The 22560-nt window shown below is 37.6% G+C and overlaps 1 protein-coding gene and 1 pseudogene across 1 annotated transcript in view; both read right to left on the bottom strand.

Annotated features, from left to right (window-relative positions):
• PTPRM (protein tyrosine phosphatase receptor type M) overlaps positions 1-22560 on the bottom strand; it is a 777319-nt gene that overhangs the window by 637166 nt on the left and 117593 nt on the right. The gene's annotated exons all lie outside the window — the stretch shown is intronic.
• Positions 19703-19809, bottom strand: LOC118541290 (U2 spliceosomal RNA; annotated as a pseudogene).

The following is a 22560-nucleotide window of genomic DNA, read 5'->3' as shown; positions in this document are numbered from 1 at the left end:
GGAATCACCTGCAAAGAAAGAGTCCCCACTCCCTGTCATCCAATTCTTTTGCCTCTAATTATCTTTCCTGTCTGCTTTCATTGACTACCCCCTCCAATATAAAGTTAAACAGAGGTGAAGATGCTGTTACCCTTGTCTTTTGGGGGGCTAGTTGGAATGATTCTCATATTTCAACATTGAGTAAGATGCTGACCCTATTTCCACAGTCTAAATATTTAGCTAATGTTACAGAATGGTTTACCAATTCATATTTTATTGAGTGGTGGGGTCTTTTTTTTGAGTGTTTTTTTTTTTTTTAAATCAGGAATGGGTGCTGAATTTTGGTAAAGGCCCTCAGCATCTAAAAAGAAAATCATAATAAAAATCTTGACCATAATCCCAAAATCTCTCTGAAGGCAGAAACCTTGGCTGCATTTTCAACACTCTATCTACAGAATATTCACCCATAAAGTTTAGTATTATTTTTGATAAATGCACAAATGAGCAATTTTAAGTTCCTAATTCTTCCATATAACGTATCAATGATATTGTTTTCTAGTGTTTATAATACACAATGAGCACATTATAACTGTCAGAATATTCATACTTGCTCATCTAATAAGTGGACCCAAGAAATAAAGAAAAAGTATCAGTGGGAAGCTACATACTTCATCCTTAAAATTTAAGCTTTGAAGCATTTAATAACAATTCCACCTCTGTACTAAGAGATTTGCTTCTTTTCTCTCTCTGGAGGTCAAGAGCAGCAATAGAGAGCTAATCTAAGCTTATTTTAAATAATCTATACCAGTTTCAACATTCATTACGCTCTCATTGTAAAAATGTTCAGGTGAAAAGCTCAGGGCATCTAACAGCAGGTTGAAAGCTTTAATTCAGTGGGAGTAGGGGACACCATAAGCCAATAATAGAAAAGCCTTTTTAACAAAAGATGTTATTTTCTTAAAGTAGTAATCTATAGTAAATTACACAGAAAGAACCTGATTATAGTTTTCAGTCTTTTAGAAAAGGATAATTTAATATGAGTTAAAAACTGATTCATTTTTGCAAGGGTTTTACTAGCTGTCAATTATACTCTTTATGAATCGTCCACTGAGTTTTATGTATAGTTAAACACAGACTGGAAAACATTATTTGGTTACAATTAAGGCTTTCAATATTACATCATAAAAGTCAGATATACCCACCAAAAATATATATTCTTAATCCCCTGTTTAATTTTATATTTCTATAGTCCAGATATTCACTTTCTTTAAAAAACCTTTCTGTATGCTTTCTGAAAGCCAACTCAAAACCTGAATAAAGCAGTTGGGTATAAATAATCTAAAACACTTTTAAATAGCATATTATGCAATATTCTAGTGCTAAAGTAATTCTTGCTAGAATGCTGGAAAAAGTCAATACATAGGGTATCAACTTTTGGGATCATTGTGTCTGAACACACAAACAGAATACTGTAGTAGCAAGGACTCTGAAGATCACCTACAAATACATTCAACCCTTTCACATAATAGAGAAAAAAAAGTGAACTCAAGGAGGTAAGTGATTTTCTAAGCCACATATCCAGTTATTGGTAGAGCCAGACAAGTTTTGGGGTTCCCAATCAAGTATGAACTCCACTTTTTCTGTTTCTCTCTAAACCACAGCTAACACAAGTCAATGTGGGACACATCTTGTAAAGAATTACACAGTCTTTTTTTAGGTAGCTGGCACTGGATGTCAATTTATATTTTGCTTAAAGACCCAGAGGAAAATTTCCCCTAAGTTATTTAAAAAGAGCCTGCAGTTGACTAATAAAATATTTTTCTTTCCTTCATGATTTTAAGTTGTATAATACAAAGTTAAAAGAATAGTGCCTTAAGTAATTAATAATGCTTTCTATTTGCCTATAATAAGATTATAAATGCTCTCTCAGACATGAGGTAGGTTTTTAAAACTGATTCCACAATTATCTCCAAAAGGAATTCAGGCACCAAGAGCCACCAAATATCAATGATCTAAAAATTAATCTAAAAAAGTTGTTTCCACCTTTCCTTTTGGCAAGAATAAGGGTGTAGTTTGCATTGTGTTCCACTGGGACAGTCTGTTCCTCCATATCAGAATCTTGGCTTCCAATTCTTTTAAAGTTATCTTCTATTTGAAACAGGCACCTCTCTTAAGCTATTTTTAAATCTCAATGAAAAAAAAAATTGGCACACACAAACCCTCATTATTGCCTCATTCTTGACATCTCTCACACCCTCATGCCTATAACAGATGATCACTGTATGTCATTCTCAGATGATCTGGGCCCAAAGCACTGTCCCTTAGTTATCTAAACAGAAAAAAATATATTTATAAAAAGAATTACAGGAGCAGGGAATCATAAAGAACTATTAAACAAAATAAGATAAGTAACATTTATACATTCTATATACTGAATAATCAATACAGTGCCCTTTTATCCTTTGAGGTTTTAAGGAAACTTTAATTTAAAAAGTTAAAATTGTTTACTGGGATTTAAAATGCAGAAACAACTTCATCTTAATCCTTATACTCAATGAAAAAACTATGAACCAGACACAGTTGATTGGACTCTGACAATTACCTGTACATCAAGCTGCTGTGTATGCTAAGTACTACATTATAACGCTCACAATATTTTTTGTGTTTCTGCCAATGTGAAATTTCTTTTTTCTTTTCTTTCTAAAAAATCATAATCTAACTTTGAAAAACTAATAAAACCTAGACTAATGAAGACTGTTTTAAAACCACACAATACAAACAACCCAAGTACAACCACTATTAAAACTTTGAGCTATATACAGATACTGATATACTGATATATTTTCAAATATATTTTGCCTTTATAAAAAGAGATCTTGCTATTCACATTTTATAATTTCTTCATTTAGTGTATTTTTTTAATGTATGTTTTCATACCAGTTGACATATTTCTGAAATGCTGTTTCTAGTAACTATATATAGTATTCTATAATTACAGATTTAATAATCATCCCATGTTGGACATTGACTTTCAACCCTGAGCTCTTAAAAACACTGGGATGAAAATTTTATGGCTAAATTGATTTATCCATCCTGTGTAGATGGACATTTGGATAGCTTGCAATTATTAAAAATAGGGCTGGGGACGCCTGGGTGGCTCAGTCGGTTAAGCATATGCCTTCGGCTCAGGTTATGATCTCAGGGTCCTGGGATCAAGCCCTGCATCAGGCTCCCTGCTCAGTGGGGCTTCTGCTTCTCCCTCTCCCTCTGGCCCTCTTCCCCACTTCTGTTTTCTGTCTCAAATAAATACATAAAATCTTTTTAAAAATACTAAATAAATAAATAAATTACTTCCTTAGAATATATTCCTGAAGTAAAATTGCAGGTTCAAAGACCTTGTACAATTTTAAGGTCTTTGCTGTCTTGTTCTCTAAAAATGTAGCAAGCAATGTAAAGTTATCAGCTAAATGTGAGGCAGTTGTATGTCCCTAGAGCCTTGTCAACATGATTGGCCTTTATCTCTATTTGACAGACTGACTATGTAATAATTGTTGCTTTAATTTTTATCTCTGTAATTATTAGTAAGGTTGATTATTTATTTGCATTCATTCCCTATTTGTAGTTTCCTTTTGAAAATGATCTTGTATTTCTGTTCAAGTCAAAAACGTATTAATTTCATCCTTAAGCCTGAGTGATAATTTATTTGGGTATAAAATTCTAGGTTAACAAATTTTCTCCTAGTACTTTAAATTCCATTGTCTTCCATAATCTATTATTACTGATGAAAAGTCTGTAGTCACTCTTTTTATTTTCTTTTGGTCCATAATCTGCCCATTCTCTTGGAAAGCCCTTAATATTCTCCCTTTCTACCTGAAGTGCTTTGTAAATTTTTACCATCTTTACCACAAATTATCTTCTTCTAGGGTCTGAGAAGCATTCCTTCGGAATGATTCTATGGTTGCCTTTACCTTAGCCTAATGTGATAAAAGAGTACTTGGTCAGATTTTATGGTGGTTTCTTAGTCCAGGCCTTCCCCAGAGTGATTAAAAAAAGAATTCAAATGCATGCACTGCACAGTCTCAGATATCTAACACCCCATAACTGGTCTTGCTTACATCTACTGTCTAGGACTTCAATTTCTATGCCTCATCCTTTAGTCAGCAGGCAGAACTGTGCCAACTAAATCACCCTTTCCTGGCTGTTGGGTTTGCAAGAAGCCTAATTCTTGCTCATATACTCACTTAGTTCTGTATGGCATTAAAACTCCAGCACATAAAGGGTTTATCTGGTCCAGTTCTCTTGGATTCAGTTCCTCTCACCACCAAGAGTCCTTACTTAATTCTTGGCACCTACAGATTTTCTTCCCTTATTTTCAATGTCAGTTAAATACTTATCTTTATAAAATATTTTTACTTATTTTTTCATATTAGCACAGAAAGATAAAGGACCTTCCACATCAACTCCCTCTCCCATCCAAGTACTAACCAGGCCCGACCCTGCTTACCACATCAACTCCCTCTGATGGCACATCCTAACCTACACATTTTCAGAAATAAACTTGTGATGTGTACAAAATTCTGTAAGTTCTTACAGTATCCCACAATGAAGGCAGCAAAATAGAGTGATTTATCACAACAACGACACTTCAGTGCAATGGGGAAAAGGATGGTCTTTTCAATAAACACGGCTGGGTCAGTTGGATATGGAAGAAAGGAAGACTGACCTCACATTACACAATTCACAAAAATCAATTCCAGAAGGCCTGAAAATATAAAGGTGAAACATAACATATTTGTAGGAAAACAGGAGACTATCTTAGTCACCTTGGTATAGGCAAAAGATTCTTAAACAGGCTACAGAAAATGTTAACTATTAAAGAAACAACTTTATTAAGAGAATAAGACTAAAACACAGCAAGTGGAAAAATACATTTTCACTAAATATATCCAACAAAGCACTTAAGTCCAGAATTTAGAAAAACAACTACAAATGAGGATTTAGAAGATAGGATATCCAAAGGAAATATGGGCAGAAAAATTGAATAGACCCTTCACACAAAGATATTCAAATGGCTAATAATATATGAAAAGGTGATGAGCTTCCCTAGTCTTCAACAAATTGCAAACCATACCATAATGTTACAATACCATACCCACACAGTCACCAGAATGTATAAAATGAAAATGACAGACCAAGTGTTGGTGAGCACGTAGAAAAACCGAAACACTCTTACACTGTTGAAGGACTGTAAAATGACACAATCACCTTGAGAAACTATTTCATTGTGTCTACTGAAGCAAAGCTTATGCATACTCCACAACTCAATAATTCCACTTCTACATACATACCATCAGAAAATAATGATATATCAGAAAATAATCTGTATCAGTAGTCTGATACAGATAATATATTTTAGGCACTTTTCCCATAAAATGGTTAAAATGCAAAATTTTGTATTTAATAAGTTACAATCATCCAAGAAAATTGTACTCATGTTATACACATCCTTCCTTTTATCATGATGCTGGATAATGTATTTTTCTGAATTATAAGATGTTTACTGCATTGAACTAGGTAAAACAGGAAAATCCTGGGATTAGGATAATGAGTAATTTGAGCCAGAAGGTATGTCTCTGGAAAGGTATTACAGAGAAAAGCAAAGCAAAGCAAAACAAAACACCATGTAAACAAAACATCACCTCTAGGGCCACTTAAGAGTAAGGATGGACACACACCATTAATGTTCAGAAGAAACAGGAAAAACAGAATATAGAGATATTTTCCAACTCAGCTCCATAGTTGAATTCTAAACATCAATAAGCAGGATGTTCAGAAAATCAAAAATCCCTGTCTTACTCTCAACCATCCCAGCAACATATTGCTCCAGCCATCTCATGGAACTAGCTACTTATAGCTACAAGGGATATACCAAGTAAGTAGTTCTTTGTTGGGAATCCTAATGCTCTTTCTGTTACTTAAACCAAAGCAGCCACAGAGAAAAATGGGCAAAAGATATTAAAAAGAAGGAATACAAATGAACAATAAAAATCATAGCTGATGTTCGAATTCACTATTAATCCAAAAAATGCAAATAAACTCCCTTCCACCAACCTAGTTCAAGAGCAAAAATTCAGTGGTAGACACAGTCTGAGTCAGTGCTCTGGACACATTCCCACATTCCACAACTATTGATCTATAAGTCCATAATTAGTCAATAAATGAGCTCATAAAGTCCTTCTGCATGTTAGATCATGTGACAGCATCGCTTCTGGTCTGACTTGTCTGCTTACCCAGAGTCTTCTCAACCATCAGCTCACCAGGAAGCAATAAACAATATGCAGGGGGTCCACTAGCAGAGAGGAGCAAAGGCGAGAGCAGGGGAAGAGGGAAAGAGGGGAAAGAAAGCAGCAGAAAAGAAGGCAGAAAAAGATGTCCACTATTGTGTATGGAAAATGCCCACAACAACCACAGATGCCCCCATTACCATAGGCTGTAAGTCCTAACTTAGTGCCTCTTTAATTGTGTGTATTTACCAATGGTGTACTTCTGTCTTCAGGGTGACATCTGGGATCAGGGGATCTTAGCAACCTGCTCTTGCGACAGAGTTATATACAATTCAGAAACATAAAAATGTTTATAGATGCTTTTATTGATTATAAATTCTTTCATACATATGTATGATGTGTTTCTGTGTGCACACACGTGTGCCCACGTGCACACAGGAGCCACCAAGGCACGGTGTTTGGTGCATTCCAAAGCTACAAAATAGCAATTCAGAAATAAGAATGTCTGGAAATCAAATAAGCCAAATATCCAAGAAATGGGTAAAAAGCTTCAAACCAACACTGTTGTATAGCTGATTATTTTAAACTGCAGGCATTTAAGACATCGACATATAATGTCTCAGAAACACAACAGTGGCAAATGTACCATCTCCCTCTGCGGGCTTCATCCATAGCCTGCTTTTCAATATACTCGCAGGACGTCTATTCTGCTAAAACACATTTTTTAAAAGTGAGAGATCTGCCTAAGTTTATCTAATGGTGAATGCATATTAATCAGTATTCATCACTGAAAAATTTTACTCCTTCAAGGGCAAGTTCAATTAGCACCTCAGTCAGGCATTTTACTCCACAAACACTGGTTGTATACCAACAATGTGTGAGGCCCTGGGAATGCACAGCTGAATTAGACAAATCCTTACCCTCGAGGAACTCACAGAATATGCAGGAGGCAGAAAGTTGAAATGCTATGGGATATGTGCATCCCTGGGGTATGGAAGAGGCACCAGACTCTGAAGGAAGCAGCTCCATCTCTTAGAAACGAAAATGTGAAGGCTTGACCTTCATTTTGAAGGCTGACAAGGAATTCACCAGACAAAGGGGGAAGAGCCCTCTGGATGGAATAAAAGGCAGAGGGAAAGCCACAGAAGAGCGAACGTCACAGCCTGCTGTGAGAACGTGGGAAGAATGGCCGAAGGCCATGGGGGTCTTCCCAAGAAGCCTGGCTTTTATGGAAGGGGAGACGTGTGCACTGCACGGATGAGAGCAAGATGGCAGATGGCGTGGAACAAAGGAGACTGACAGCAAATACCAGTCAGAGCCCACTTTGAAGGCCCAGCTAGGAAGGGGGCTGCCCTGAGGCGACAGCCCTAGGGTGCTAGAGAAGAGAGATTGGGGGCAGGTGAGAGTGGCAGCAGGACTTCTGTGGGAAGAGGAACCCGTATTCAGTGCAGACGTTGTAAAGGGAATATCTGCACAGGGTGAGGGAAGGAATGTGTAGTGTGGGAGGGAATCTGCTGTGTGGTGTGGGAGGGAATCTGCTGTGGTTGTTTTCAAGGGGAGGTGATGAGATGTTGTGGTAGACTGTTTGTCCAACGAGCACATTAAACTACTCATCTCTTCCACAGTGCTCCCTCTGTACTTACACCTACCTCCACCATACAACTTATGAACTCTTGGCAGATATTATTTACTAACACAATCAGTCACTCTAACTACAACAGAGCCAAAGGATGGCAACATTCTTACTCACTTTTCTTTCAGTCTTTGGCACCTGATGGTGACTAGAACGGAGGGAAAACGGAGAGCATGTTCTGGGGAACAATTTCTTCTCCATCCAAATACGATTTTTGAAGATCCGTGTCCTCTCCTTCCATTCCCGTGTGCAGAATGTAAGATGGGCATAAAATCCTCCACTAGTGCCTAACAAGGACATTACGGTGCCAGATTAGGGTAGCCTCTCCATTACTATTTCAACAAAGTGACTTGCCAGATTATTGGAACTATAGTATTCATAAGAATTGAACCTCTTATAGTTTGAGAAGGACCAACCCACCAACTTAACACCCTCTAGTCAAATACAGAGCTCTCCTACAATGAAAAAAGTCAACAGCAAGTCAGTGTCATGACTCCAAGAAATCTGACTATGGCAAAGTGCTCTTCTATCACCCACCTACTGGACAAGATTCCTATTAAATTCCTTCTTAAGTATGTGTCCCAGGCTTCCAGTAAGACTGAACATGTAGTAGGCCCTTGAAATCTGCTAATTTTGTTTATTTGTAAATGATAACCTTTCATTCATTTTAGAATTTGGAGAACATTTATAAAACAAGAGGCAGGAGTTTAATGAAAGGGTACATTTTAATTCCGGGAAGACCAAGTAACCAGGTACCTGTATGTTTAGAAACCCTCCAGATGAGTGATGTTCAGGTTCTTAAAAATCTCTAGCAAATGGCTCCATCGAGATAAACTAAAATCAGCTCTGGAGAGAGAATGTGTTAGTTGTGATCCTTTGCTGGATTTTATTCATTTTCCTTCATCCTAACACACCCCGACATTCAATAGTGATGAAATGGCACATATGGATAATGCTGTTTGGTATATGCTAACAATCTTAGCAGGTTTCCCTTTAATAAACCACTCCAGATGTTAGTCTCAGTAATTATGCCTGCCATCATTCAGCTTTAGCTATGAAATACTGCTGTTACAATTCCTTGTTTGGATAAGTATAAAGCCCGCACAGTAAAGACAGCCCCATGAATGGGCTCTGCATAGAAACGTGCAAAACCAAAGACCCAGTGATAGGATGACCAGTGTGAACTGGTAACCATAAAAACACACATGCTGTTAGAAGTTTTCAATGATTCTTACACAGTACATTTGTACGTCTATCACTAATGAAACATTTACACATTTCCTTTGTAAGGGTATCTCAAAATATGCCAAGAAAGTGATAAATCTGATTTAAACGATTATCTGTGGCACAGATAAAACAGGCTATTGTACATGAAAAGACATCTACTCTGAAAACCTGTTTCTAGGAAAATTTAAATTGAAATGTGTGTGCTAAACTTTTAAGAGTATTGTTAGAATCAGAAAAAAACCTGAGATTGTTTTCATTTTCTAAAGGCTTAATTTGCAAAAAAGCCTTTTTTGTGATCCTATTAAGAAATAAAAATAATGACTTGATTTAAAGAAAAATCCTTGAAAAGGTATGTCTGATGTTACAAGTAATGCAATTTTCTTGACTTTAAAATGAATCTACTTGGTGAGGAATAATAAACCCAATCTTCTGGGATATTTAAATGATCATGCCAAAAAGCCAACATTAACCATTAAAATGATTAAGCTGATATTAAATGACTGCTGACATTAGAATATTGAAAAGTATTAATAAGGCTGTCAGTGTCACTGAGGCACCGAGAAAGGAACTTTTATAAAGAACTAATTTTACATTAAGGAGTTTAAGCAACATTTTTATCTACTTACCCTCAAACCATCATAAGAGCAATGTCAATATTCCTGTCAAAACCCATTAGCTTCACTGAAGGTATAAAGAGAAAACTGCACCGGGATGGGAGGTTGGCCACAAATTGTGAGCCACGCTGCTTGAACTACCTTAAAAAGCAGCGTAGCACCAGACACCACTCTCCAGAAGCCGACAGAGCAGGAGTAGCTAAGTCTATAGGAAAGCCCTCTAAGGTAGATGAAATCCAAGCAAGGAATACCAACTAAGTAGAAAATAACTATATGCCAAAGACAGACAGTGACATTTTCAACTCTTAAAATTACATGATGATGCACAGAAATATCAAGTAAATTGCTGTAAACCTATTGTATAGCATGTAGTGCTGAATGCACTCAAAACTTTCAGAGGTGACTGCAAAGCGGCATACCCGCCCACCAGCCGTCGCACGTCCCCTCTGTGCATTAAGTGCCATTGACTGATGCATCGTGCCCTAGTGCAAAGGACTGTGTGGCAGCCTGTCTCCACCAGCTGCGGGGACCCATGCCACGTGCGCCACGGCACTCATGCAAACAGCCAATAACCAGAAGGGGCAAAGGATTCTCAAAACCAATCTGGCACTGAAAAATTACCTTTTTATATCAAGAATACCTCGAAGGACCTGGGACTCATTTTCGGTTTGTATGTCTTGCTAGGGGATTTCACTGCCATGATGAGCTCTGACTCCCCATCTATAGGGGAGGTTAGCTAGACAACACTAGCCTCTGGAATAAGGCGGATGTGGGTTCAAGCCCCTGCCCTGCCACATGTTAGCATTTCCAGCACACTGGTCAAGTCCACCAAACTCTTGAACCTTCCGTTTTCTCATTTTGCAAAATGGGGATAACAACAACCCTTCTGGCTCAAGACTAGAGTCAGAATTAAATGAGACAATGCCTAGGAAAAACTTAGCCCAGGGCCCCTCTCAGGAAGCCTTCAAGAAAGCTTTCTTTTTCCTTTAAGCCATTTTTTGCCCTCAATTTTTAAAATACTATCTCAAATGTATACATTCGGACCTTTGAAAATTTTCACATTCATGTACCATTTCATGAATACGTTCTTATATCCTGTTCCTTGTCTTTATACTTCAAACCATTGTGGAAGGGAGTTTCCTATCTCTGCTTCTATTAACTATCCACACCTGATCAAAATCAAAGTGTTTCCCAAAGCATTCTCTTTTATGAGGAAGAACTGTGATTAACCACCATCAGTAATGTCTCACCACATTTCACAGAATGGAAAATGACTACAAAAACATGAGACATATGGAATTTATTAAGACTAGAATGCATACCCTTCCTATGGTCTGGGGCTGGTGAGTCCTCAAATTTAAGGGAAGCTGACAACAGAAAGGGAAAGTGAAATGGACAGAAGAGTCATTACAAGCCTGAGGAAGACCAGACCCCCCAGAAGCAAGCTACCAGGCTTCGGTGATCACTTGTGCCACTCTTGATCACTAGACTGGCACAGCAAAGAACAGTTATGCCTAAAACAACTCAACCCCAAGGTTTTCTGTGTTACTTCACTGCCTCTGAACAGCGACTTGACATCTGCGGCTTTCTAAGTCCTGATATCACCAAATCTCTATGACCCACTACACTTCAAAATTACACTTCCCATTTTTGAAAATACCAGCCCCATCTCTCCCTTACCTATACTTATTCATACTTGTCCCACCTCCTTTAGGCACACCTCCGACCCCCCACAGCCGTAGTCTGCATCTGTGATAGCCCACCTAGCCTTCCAGAACCCAGTGCAAATGCCACTTCCTCTGCAACACCTTCCTGGATTCTCCTTAGGTGCAATTACTCTCTCCTTATACCTTTAAAAGGCACCTATTTTCCACTTTGAATTAGAGTTCTTTACTGATATTCTAGATGACCTCTATTATACCCTAGTCTCTCCCTGAACCATGAGCCTGTGGGGGATTTGTCTTCATATTTTCCACACAGCATCACACATGATAAGACAGTCAATCCAATTTTTTGGCAGAAGGAGTGGATTAAGTTAAATGTTGGACCGATGTAGCAGGTGTTTCTGTTTTATTTCTGTTCATCAGCTTTTTAATATTTCTAGAACAGGAGGGCATTACAAAATAGTAGGAAGGTTAGGATCAGACTGCCTGGCTACCAATCCTAGTTCTGTCACATATTAGCTGTGGGACTGTGGACAAGCTATTCCCAACAACTGAGGCAGATGCCAAAGTGGAGTAGGAATTGGAATAGATCATGCAGGTGGGGTGCTCAGCAAGTAGTAACCCCTCCACTGTTAGCTATTAAAATATTTATAAAAACACATTCTTGGAAGTCACTAGTTTCCCTCACCTAAGAATAAAAGGAGCAATGTCAAGGCAAGCTAATCTGTAGCCCATGTCAGCCTGCCAGCACAGTCATCTTTGGAGTGAGCACCTACGGTATTTATACTCATTCTGGGCAATGTATATTTGATAAGATACTGGTGTGAACTCAATGCCCCAAAAAACTACTTCCAAAATATAAGCAAACTGATTCCAGGAAATCTTTTTTCTTCCTATTCCTCTGTAACTTTCACGATTTCTCGCTAAAAAGTTAATTGAGGAAGGATTAATACACCTCCTCCCATCCAAGTCTCTCATGCACATATACTATACAATAATGTCATTTCTAGAGAATCACAGCATTTCTCTCCAATCATCAGGTAATCCACGTCTTTTGGTGGACAAAGGGATAGTATGCTCCTGGCATGATTAGAAAACCAAAGATAATTTAGTTTTAACCAGCAAAAATAGAGAAAGATGGGGCTTTACGACTAATGACACTCATCCATGAAACCCAAAGATAATCATGGTTGGCTTCCCAGTCACTTAAAAGCTTCTAATTACCCAATTGTTTCCACATAATGTTTCAAAACGAAAATGTTGGTGGTCCTTAATAATGTCGTTATAGAAATACATTTTCTACTCCCATTAAAACATTCTGCTATCCACACTCTAACTTTTTGAAGCTATTTAATACTTCTTAGGCTTGATCAAAAGCACTATCATAGATTTTGATATAAGGCTAGAACTACATGAGGTATAGTTTCCCAGAGAGAGAAGGCAAAATAATATGTAATGTGGACTTTAACATGCCTGAGTTAATTTTTCATAATTCATTCATTCTATAAACATCAATAGTTCTTATTATGTGCCCGGCTCTGTGAAAGTCACTTTGGATAAAAAGAAAACTAAGACACAATCTCTTCTCAAGGGGCTGCAGCCAGAAAGGGATCCAGTCTAACAGAGATTTAAATTTCAAAATATAAACACGTAACCCAATTCAAGTTCTTATTTAAAGCGCTGTTCAAAAATATCCATATTGTTCCCATATGTTCACTACAAAAAATTTAAAAATTTTGCTTCCAATATTTCCAAATAAAAAAAGCACTCTAAGGGCAACTGGGTGGCTCAGTTGGTTGAGCGTCTGACTCTTCATTTCGGCTCAGGTCATGATCTCGGGGTTGTGGCCTTGAGCCCTGTGTGGGTCTCCCTGCTCAGTGCAGAGTCCTCTAGGGATTCTCTCTCTCCTTCTCTCTCTCTCTGCCCTTCCCCCACTCCCACATGCTCTCTCTCTCTGAATAAACAAAATCTTTTAAAAATAAATAAATAAATCAAAATAAAAGTACTCTGATTTTCCTATTTTCCCCTATATGGAAGCTGGTTGAAGTAAAGGTCTTAAAAATACAAAACTGTACAATCAAAACATTTATATTAAAAATTATCTTTTTAAAAGTATTTAATTCAGATCTGGCATCTAAGAAATATCCATCCCAAAGTGAAAAAAGGTAAATATCTTTCTGGGTCATAGGATAAGGCTTTTGAAATCTATTATAAATAGCATTACTCACATTCCATTAAAATTCCAGAAAACAAAGAACATATAATCATAATTTAATTTCCCATTGGATTAGAAAAGAATTACAGAGTTGAAGAAGGCCTGTCCCAAACCCCAGTACTAACCCTTCATTTCATATAACTGTGCAGCTGAAGAAATGTTAGGCTTCTCCTGAAGAGGTTATCAAGGCAGTCTGAATTAATGAAGTTTAGTTAACCATAATTTTAAAATACTGAACTATATTTGCAGATAATCTTCAATTTACCTATTCCAGGAGTATTTTGTGACTTTCAGACTTGGAATTCTGAGCAGATTTGTCTCTTGAAAACATGTAGTTCACTAGAACTTACACTATGTCATACTTCCATTCACTAAAAAAAAAATTTCATAATGAATCATATGTTTCAGGAATAGGCCTGAGCGCTTTCTGAGACAAACCATCCCTGCTCATAGGGAACTCTCAGCCCAATAAGCAATACAGACAAATAAAAGCAGGTGTAATATAAGATACTAAATGCAATAATATAAATAATATATAAGGCAGAACAATGGAAGAAAACATAGTGGTTAAATAATGAGTTTTGGAGCTAGCCTCAGAACCTAACCACGGTCAGGTTTTTTTCTACAAACATGATTTTTCTACAAAAACCGTTCCAAAGAGCTAACATTAATTACAGAAATGCAGCCTTCTGCTCCACGCCGGGAGCCACCTGTGTGACCAAAGGTCACAGTGAATCTATGTCCACTTGCATGTGCGTTTCCAGAGAGGAACAGTAGCAGAGATGTCTGGCCTCCAGTAGCTTCTGTCACATAGAGTTCATCGGTCACAGTTCAGGGTTTGCTACTGAATGACATTAATTTCTATAGCTATTAATAAAAGGTCTTGATTGTACCCACTGTGGCACATGGCTCCTTCTCTGATTTCTGCCGATACATGACTGACAACCTGTCAGTACAGTCATTTCTTCCTACAGTATATACACCTCAGGCACCTGAATGTGAAAGATAATGTAAATAGAGCCATTTGACAATTATTTAATTGGGCTCTTTGTGGTATGATGATAAAGGATAATGATTTATCACCTTCAAGGTAAATGGGTAAAGGGTAAAAAAAAGCCCTTTTGAGGAAGGCACATTATTCAGTAAAAACACTGATTGAGTATAAAGCACTGATATGAACTAAGAAAATTTTTTTTAAAAAATTAAAAGGGACTTGCTACTAATTACAACTTTAATGAGTGTAATAAATAAGAATAAAGCCAGGGATGTCAACTGACAAGGAGAGTAGATTCATGCAGCAGGCATCGCTGATCGCTTCTTTTCTGACATCGGTCTGTAAAGTTTTCAGGAGATCATGGTTAAATTTCAAGTTCACGTGTGTACTGCTCCCTGGACTCCCTCCTGTAGGAATAGTACACAACAGGGCTACTGGCCTGTGCCAGGCCCCTCTGCTCCCCGCCACTACCAAGAAACAACCCACAGCAGCTTGTGTTCCCGAGCATGCGGCGAGGCACACACTGTGTGCCGAAATTGTTGGCTACGCTGTAGGAAGGCCTAGGGTCTGATACCTTTTTCCCTAGGGTAAATTGTTTCCTTATCTCTATAGTATGGACTGTTGTGAAGCTGAGGTGATCACATAAACCATGTGCTTCCACAAAAGCCTGGTGCTTACAAATGCAATAAAAGTGTGCTTGTATTTCATCATTCCTGCTCCAGAAGTTCTGCCATGACCTCTCAGGTTCTTGCACTTTGTACAAAAACCGCCACCCCATCACTTAACTGTGAGACCTCAGGCATGTCACTGTCTCTCACGGCAGCTATGTCAACTCGCAGCTAAGCTCAGTAGTGTCACCTGCCCCAGAGGTAGGTTGTGGGAAGAATCAAAGGGGATAATTTACGAGAAAAGGCTTTGCAGTCTGCAAACGATGGTCATACTGCTGATGGTGGCATTCCTGCGCTGTCAGGCAGCCCGAAACATAAGTTAATATAAACGAACTCCATAACATCCAGTTGGGTGAGACATGGTTACAACCCAGGAAATCACAAGGTTCCAAGGGGTGGACAAATAACTCTGGAAGACCTGCCCGGAGAAATAATCTATAAAATGATGAGATCTTCCTGGGTATTTTCAGATCTAAGATCAAGTCAATGAAGAAGGGCATGGGAAGTCAGAAGTAGAGCCAGAGTAGGGAGGATGTGGAGTTTATAAGTGTTTGTGGAATATTTCCTATGTGTAAGGAGACTAGCAGTTTTCCCAGGTGAGGAAAAAATCCAAAAGCTGTGTCAAAGACAGGGATAGGTAGGGTGGGAGGAGGTTGCTCCCGCAGCTCCAAGGGCCATGTGGATGTGGGTGGCGCAGCACTGGTGGGCACAGGCTGAGCAGGAGACCTCTTGCCAGCCCCGGGAGTCCAATCTTCCATGGTCAGAGGTCACACCGCCCAGAGCTCAGGTACATATGCTATTCAGCTCCCTCTTGTTTAACTTCTCTTCAATGCATCAATCCCCTGGTCCAGTCTGTTTTCAGACTGATCTTACTCAGATCAAGTCACTGCTCGAAAGCTTCCAGTGGCTCCTCATTGCCTTTAAAGTCTAAATTCCTTACCATAACATTTCCTTTGCTTTCTTCCAAAACGTGACCCAAAGCAACCTTTCTGAATACCTCTCCAGGCTTCGTTAGGCATTCCATACCCAAGCATACCTAACAACTTCCTTGTCCTGTGTGTTCCTCCCACCCCAGCTATCTTGCCCCCCAGTTGGCTACTACAGTCCGTGCACCCTGGAATTTGGCATCTTTCCCACGCCCACACCCTCCACAGAGTCCCCAAGAGATGAGTTCACCTCAGGTCACCCATCTTTGTCTCCAGGGACCCTTCTCCATCATCTCTCATTTTCTCAACACCTAGAGCCTTTATATGATTACTGTATGTCTAATACAGTGCTTACAACTAATAAATCCTCATTAGGTGTGTTCAGTGAGTGAATGTATCTTTTTTTTAACGATTTTATTTATTTGGCAGAGAGAGAGAGCACAAACAAGGGGAGTGCAGGCAGAGGGAGAGGGAGAAGCAGGCTCCAGATGCAGGGCTCGATCCCAGGACACTGGGATCATGACCTGAGCCAAAGGCAGACCCTTAACTGACTGAGCCACCCAGGCGCCCTGAGTGAATGCATCTTTAACTCTTTTCTGGAATCTATTAATTTAAATTACAAAAGCTTAACACTTAGTCCGTCTCACATGCTAGGGTGCAAGCTACATAAGAACAGAATATCAGTCTAATTCATTATTCCTCATAGTACCTAACAAAATGGCCTGCCGATTATAAGCATTGAAGAAATAACTGTTTAGTCAGTGTTAAATGTGGACTGAGAAACTAATTTCAGCTTCATACACTAAAAGTCTGGCGTTTCAGATCAAGCCTCTTGTATTTTTAATATACTGAATATTATACGCTTGTTAAATTTATATCGAAGTATAACAAAAAAACAAAAGTATCTTCAAGGATTCAAAATCAGTTTAAATTATACAGCATTTATAATTTTGAAAACCTAGACTTTAAATCTAAAAATAGAACAGAATAAAAATTCAACATTAAAGATACATTCACTTATTAGTAAGTAAACTTTAAAAAATCTCAGGACATTATTAACTTGTGGCTTCAGTTGCAAAATGTCTCAGCATATTATTAACTTATAGATTTGACTGTGTCATTTGAGGGTTGTATCATTTCATAACTTGTGCTTATGAATTATTCAAATAAAACTACAGTAAGAATAAAAAATGGAAATTGGTCAGTGTTTGATCAACAATAGCAGAGAGAGCCAAATGTAAGTACTTTCTGAATCCCACTGAATCCCACTGAATTCAATCCTGCTGGGTCCATCAGTGGAATGAATAGGAGAAACAATTTTTCTCCCTCTAAAAATTATACCAATTTTCTTTCAATTTGCCAGTTTCTTTTTAAAATCTATTATTTCTCAATGATCAGTTCTCCCAGAAGCTTACCATACACACACACACACACACACACAGAGGTTAAATTAGTAACACACTGGCTTATTTAAGCCTGATTCAAGTAAACCTAGTTAGTGAAAATCTACACCACATTAATTACTTATCTATAATTAGGAGAGTTTCTATGATCTTTATATTTTGTTCACACTATCTAAGAATTATCAAGTAGTATTTTATGCTTAAAGGAGATGACAGCATGACAGTTAACATCATGCTCCATGGTAAAAGCTGAAAGCTTTTTCTCTAAGACTAGGAGTAAGACAAGGATGTCCACTCTCACCATTTTTATTCAGTATCGTACTGTAAGTCCTAGCCACAGCAATTAACCAAGAAAAATAAATAAGAGGCACCCAAATGGGAAAGGAAGAAATAAAATGGCACTATTTGCAGATGTCATGATACTACATAAAGAAAATCCTAAAGACTACCAAAAAAACTATTAAAATTAATAAACAAATCCAGTAAAGTCACAGGACACAACATTAACATAGAGCAATGGGTTGTGTTTCCATACACTAATAATGAGCTATCAGACAGAGAAATTTTTAAAATCCCATTTATAATTGCATCAAAAGGAATAAAATACCTAGGAATAAATTTGACCAAGGAGGTGAAAGACCTGTACTCTGAAAACTATATAATATCCTTGAAAGAAACTGAAGACAACACAAATAAATGGAAAGATATTTCATGCTCATAGATAGGAATAGTTAGTAGTATTAAAATGTCCATACTATACAAAGCAATCCATATATTCAATGTGATCCCCATCCAAATACCAATGGCATTCTTCTCAGAACTAAACCAAAGAATACTAAGATTTGTATGGGATCACAAAAGGCCCCAAATAACCAAAGCAATCTTGAAAAAGAAGAACAAGGCAGAAGGTATCATGCTCCCTGATTTCAATCTATACTATAAAGCTAGAGTCATCAAAACAGTATGGCAATGGCACAAAAACAGATACACTGATCAATAGAAGAGAACAGAGAACCCAGAAATAAACCTGTGCATATATAGCCAATTAATCTATGACAAAGAGGCAAGAATATATGATGGGGGAATGGTACCTTTAATAAATGATGCTGGGAAAACTCAACAGTTACATGCAAAAGAACTGGACCACTATCATACACCATATACAAATATAAATTCAAAATGGATTAAAGGCTTGAATATAAGACCTGAAACCATAAAACTAGAAGAAAACACAAGCAGTAAACTCTTTGACATCAATCTTAGCAATTTTTTTTGGACCGGTTTCCTCAGGCAAGGGCAACAAAAGGGATTATATCAAACTCACCAGCTTTTGTACAGTGTTAGAAACTATCGACAAGACAAAAAGGCAACCTAATGAATGGAAGAAGATATTTGCATATCATGCATCTGATAAGGGGTTAATATCAAAGCATATAAAAAACTTACACAACTAAATACCCAAAGAAATAAGCAACTTGATTTAAAAATGGGCAGAAGACTTGAATAGACATTTTTTTCCCAAAAAAGGCATACAGGTGGCCAACAGGCACATGAAAAGATGCTCAACATCACTAGTCATCAGGGAAATACTAATCAAAACCACAAAGATAACACCTCACATCTATCAGATTGGCTATTACCAAAAGGATAAGAAATAACAAGTGTTAGCAAAGATGTGGAAAAAAGGGAATCCTTGTACACTGTGGGTGAAAATGTAAATTGTTATAGCCACTATGAGAAACAGTATGTAGTTTCCTCAAAAAATTTTAAAATAGAACTACCATATGATCCAGCAATTCCAATTCTGGGTATTTATCTGAAGAACATAAAAACATCAATTCGAAGAAATATATGTGCCCTATATCCACTGCAGCATTATTTACAATAGCCAAGATATAAAAGCAACCTAAGTGTCCATCAATAGAAGAAAGGATAAAGAGGATATGGCATATATGTATATACATATACATACAGTAGAATACTACTCAGTCATAAAAAAGAATGAAATATTGCCATATTGCCTCTAGGTTAGACCTAGGGGATATTATGCTAAGTGAAATAAGTCAGAAAAAGATAAGCATCATATGATTTCACTTATATGTGCAATCTAAAAAGCAAAACAAACTAAATAGAAACGGACTCATATTAAACTGATAAGAACAGATACTACACTTGATCTTAGCCAAAAGGCCGAGAAGCGATGAAACGGACTCATAGATACAGGACACAAACTATTGGTTACCAGAGTGGGTAGGGGTTTGGGAGTGGGCAAAACAGGTGAAGGGGATTAAGAAGTACAAACTTCCAGTCACAAAATAAGTAAGTCACAGGGATGTAATGTACAGCATGGGAAATATAGTCAATAATATTGTAATGACTTTGTATGGTGATAGATGATAACTAGACTTATTGTGGGGACCATTTCATAATGTATAAAAATATCAAATCACTCTGATGTATACCTGAAAGTTAACAGGATAGTGTATGTCAATTATATTTTTAAAAAAGACAACAGCATGAAAAATTTAAAAAGAGAGTTTCAGTGTTTTATATTTTTCTCCAGAAATTTTTCTCCCATTCACCATCTGCAGTATATGAATTAGATGATCATGACCCTCGGTGCACTTAATATGCGATCTCCATTCACATGGACCTCCCAAGGGGAGTAAAATAAGATCAAGATAATATATGACTCCTTCAATGTCTGCATGTTTAGAGTTATCAAAAAAATTCTGATACAAGTGGAATTGTAAAGAAAGTAGTGAAAGTACAGATACTATTACTGCACTTGCTTGGACTTATGATGAAAGTCAAAAAATCCTCCAAGGAAACCACATCTGCCTCACTTTGGTAAAACACACACACACACACACATTTTTTAAAACATTTACCAACTTATCCAACATGTATGGCACAAGCTTGTGTACTTTAATATATTTTACATCCCTTTTCAGCAAAGGACGAGGATTAACAGATCTCAGATGTTGTACACACTCCACTAACCTTTACCTACAATTAACAAAAATTAATGCAATGCAACAATAACTTCATCTTCAGATTACCAAGATTTAAGACGTTAAACAGTATATACTTTCTGTTTTAAAATTTTTCTACTTAGCTCCAATATCAGATTCAGCACACAAATTATATGTGAGTTAAATTAAAAGCATATTTTATAACATTTTCTTTTTAGGATAAAGGTGACATATAGGGGTTTGTTCTTCTCCAACGGTCTTCTTTATTCCTAAAACAGTGACTATATTTATCATACCTGCTTGGTATCAGTATTTGTTGGATTCACTCCACATGAAGTACAAGACTTTCCTATGTGATTCCTCACTAGCTTCATTACCTTTGTAACATATTCTAAGGGTGATATTTTTATTATCGCATATTTAAAAGACACATATAAAATTTTATTATTCAGGAGTTATTACAAATGACAAAAAATGTTCTTTTAGAACTTAATACCATTCTATCATGTCCTGAGTTGTTTTCTTGAAATAGTTAAGTAATTTTCTTAAGAACATTTTTCCCTTGTGCTGTGTGGGGCACACTTCATATCTTGTTTCTCAAATTATAAATAGTTCTCTGCAGCATCTCTGAAATTTGGAGTAATCCACAATATTCTACTGAGTAATAGATGAAAATTCTGAGTTAGCAGTGTGCTATGAATACCAGAGGCAACAAAAATTCTATATATGAACAGTATATGAAGTAGACAAGCCAGGTCAACACACACAAAGAGGAGAGGTAGCATCATCTTGAGTTCTGGGGTTTATATATCTGTCTCCATCTCAAAGGCTTCAGTTCTCCATTCAAAGGTCCATGTTAAGGTCCTAGTTTATTTACAAGATTCTTTCTCATTTTAATGCCTCCTATGGCACAACTTCTAGTAACTTCATATCTTTTAAAAATATAATGCCAAAAAGGGATGATGAAAAGTTATCATAGTTCAGTGTCTCCATGGTAAGGTAAGTAACCACTCCTCTTCCTACAGAAGACAGTACCGATAGACTTCTACCCCCCTGTCTAGATTCTGTGTGTTCAGTATACTACACCTCCAGAAGTGCTTTGAAGTGTCAGGAAAACATTGGGTGATGAATCCCTCTGATTACCTAGCCATGTGCAGAAGAATGAGACACAAGATTAAGGTTTTATAAACTAAATAATATATGTAAACTTCATGTATAATTCATCATGCCTTAAACTATTCATATAACATGGAATGGTATGTAAATTTGTGCACTTCCAACTTTTACATAAAGTCTGGGCTCGATATTCTCTACTAGCTACCAAATCCACCCCCACCTTCTCTACCCTTTTACTATGCCCTGAAGGCCAACCTACATGGTCTCTGCCTCTGGTTAGGGTCCATTAAGAGACTCAAAGACTTAAGGAAGGAGAGATCTGGCATTTTAGTTCATGGCCTCCATCCCTGAAGGCTCTAGTTTGGCACCAGCTGATTTCATCTATGAAAGTCACAGTTCTTGTGAGCTAACCCCTCCAATGACTATTTCCTGCCCCGGTGCTCCCACAAAAGTAAAAAGCACAGGGAAAGATGCACAAAGGGCGAGTGTGATAACCTGACAGCAAATCCTTATGGCTTGGAAGTGCCTGGACGGCTCTCTTCCTGACTTCTGGAAGCACCTGCTTCAGTTGACACCTTAGGCATAAAGTTGTCTGAACCTTCCTCTACGACTCTTATCGTCTCATCACACATGAACCTTGGGATTCTCCTGAATGCAATCATCTGGGGTTTCTTTTTCCCCAACACCTATACCCTGTACTGAACATTTACAGGAACTGAGCTAGAAGCTTCAGTCTTTCAATGATTGACAGAAGACAATCCGCAGCATCCAAAGCTTGGGGGAACAGCATCCCCAGAGCTTTTCTGGAAGGACTATCTCTGTATTTCCAACACCATCTTTCTTTTGGAGAGTCTCCATCATT

The sequence above is a fragment of the Halichoerus grypus genome, chromosome 13 (genome assembly GCF_964656455.1).
Source record: "Halichoerus grypus chromosome 13, mHalGry1.hap1.1, whole genome shotgun sequence".
In the NCBI taxonomy this organism is placed as follows: Eukaryota; Metazoa; Chordata; class Mammalia; order Carnivora; family Phocidae; genus Halichoerus; species Halichoerus grypus.
Note: the sequence above shows the minus strand (reverse complement) of the source record. Positions and strands in the feature narration are given on the sequence as shown.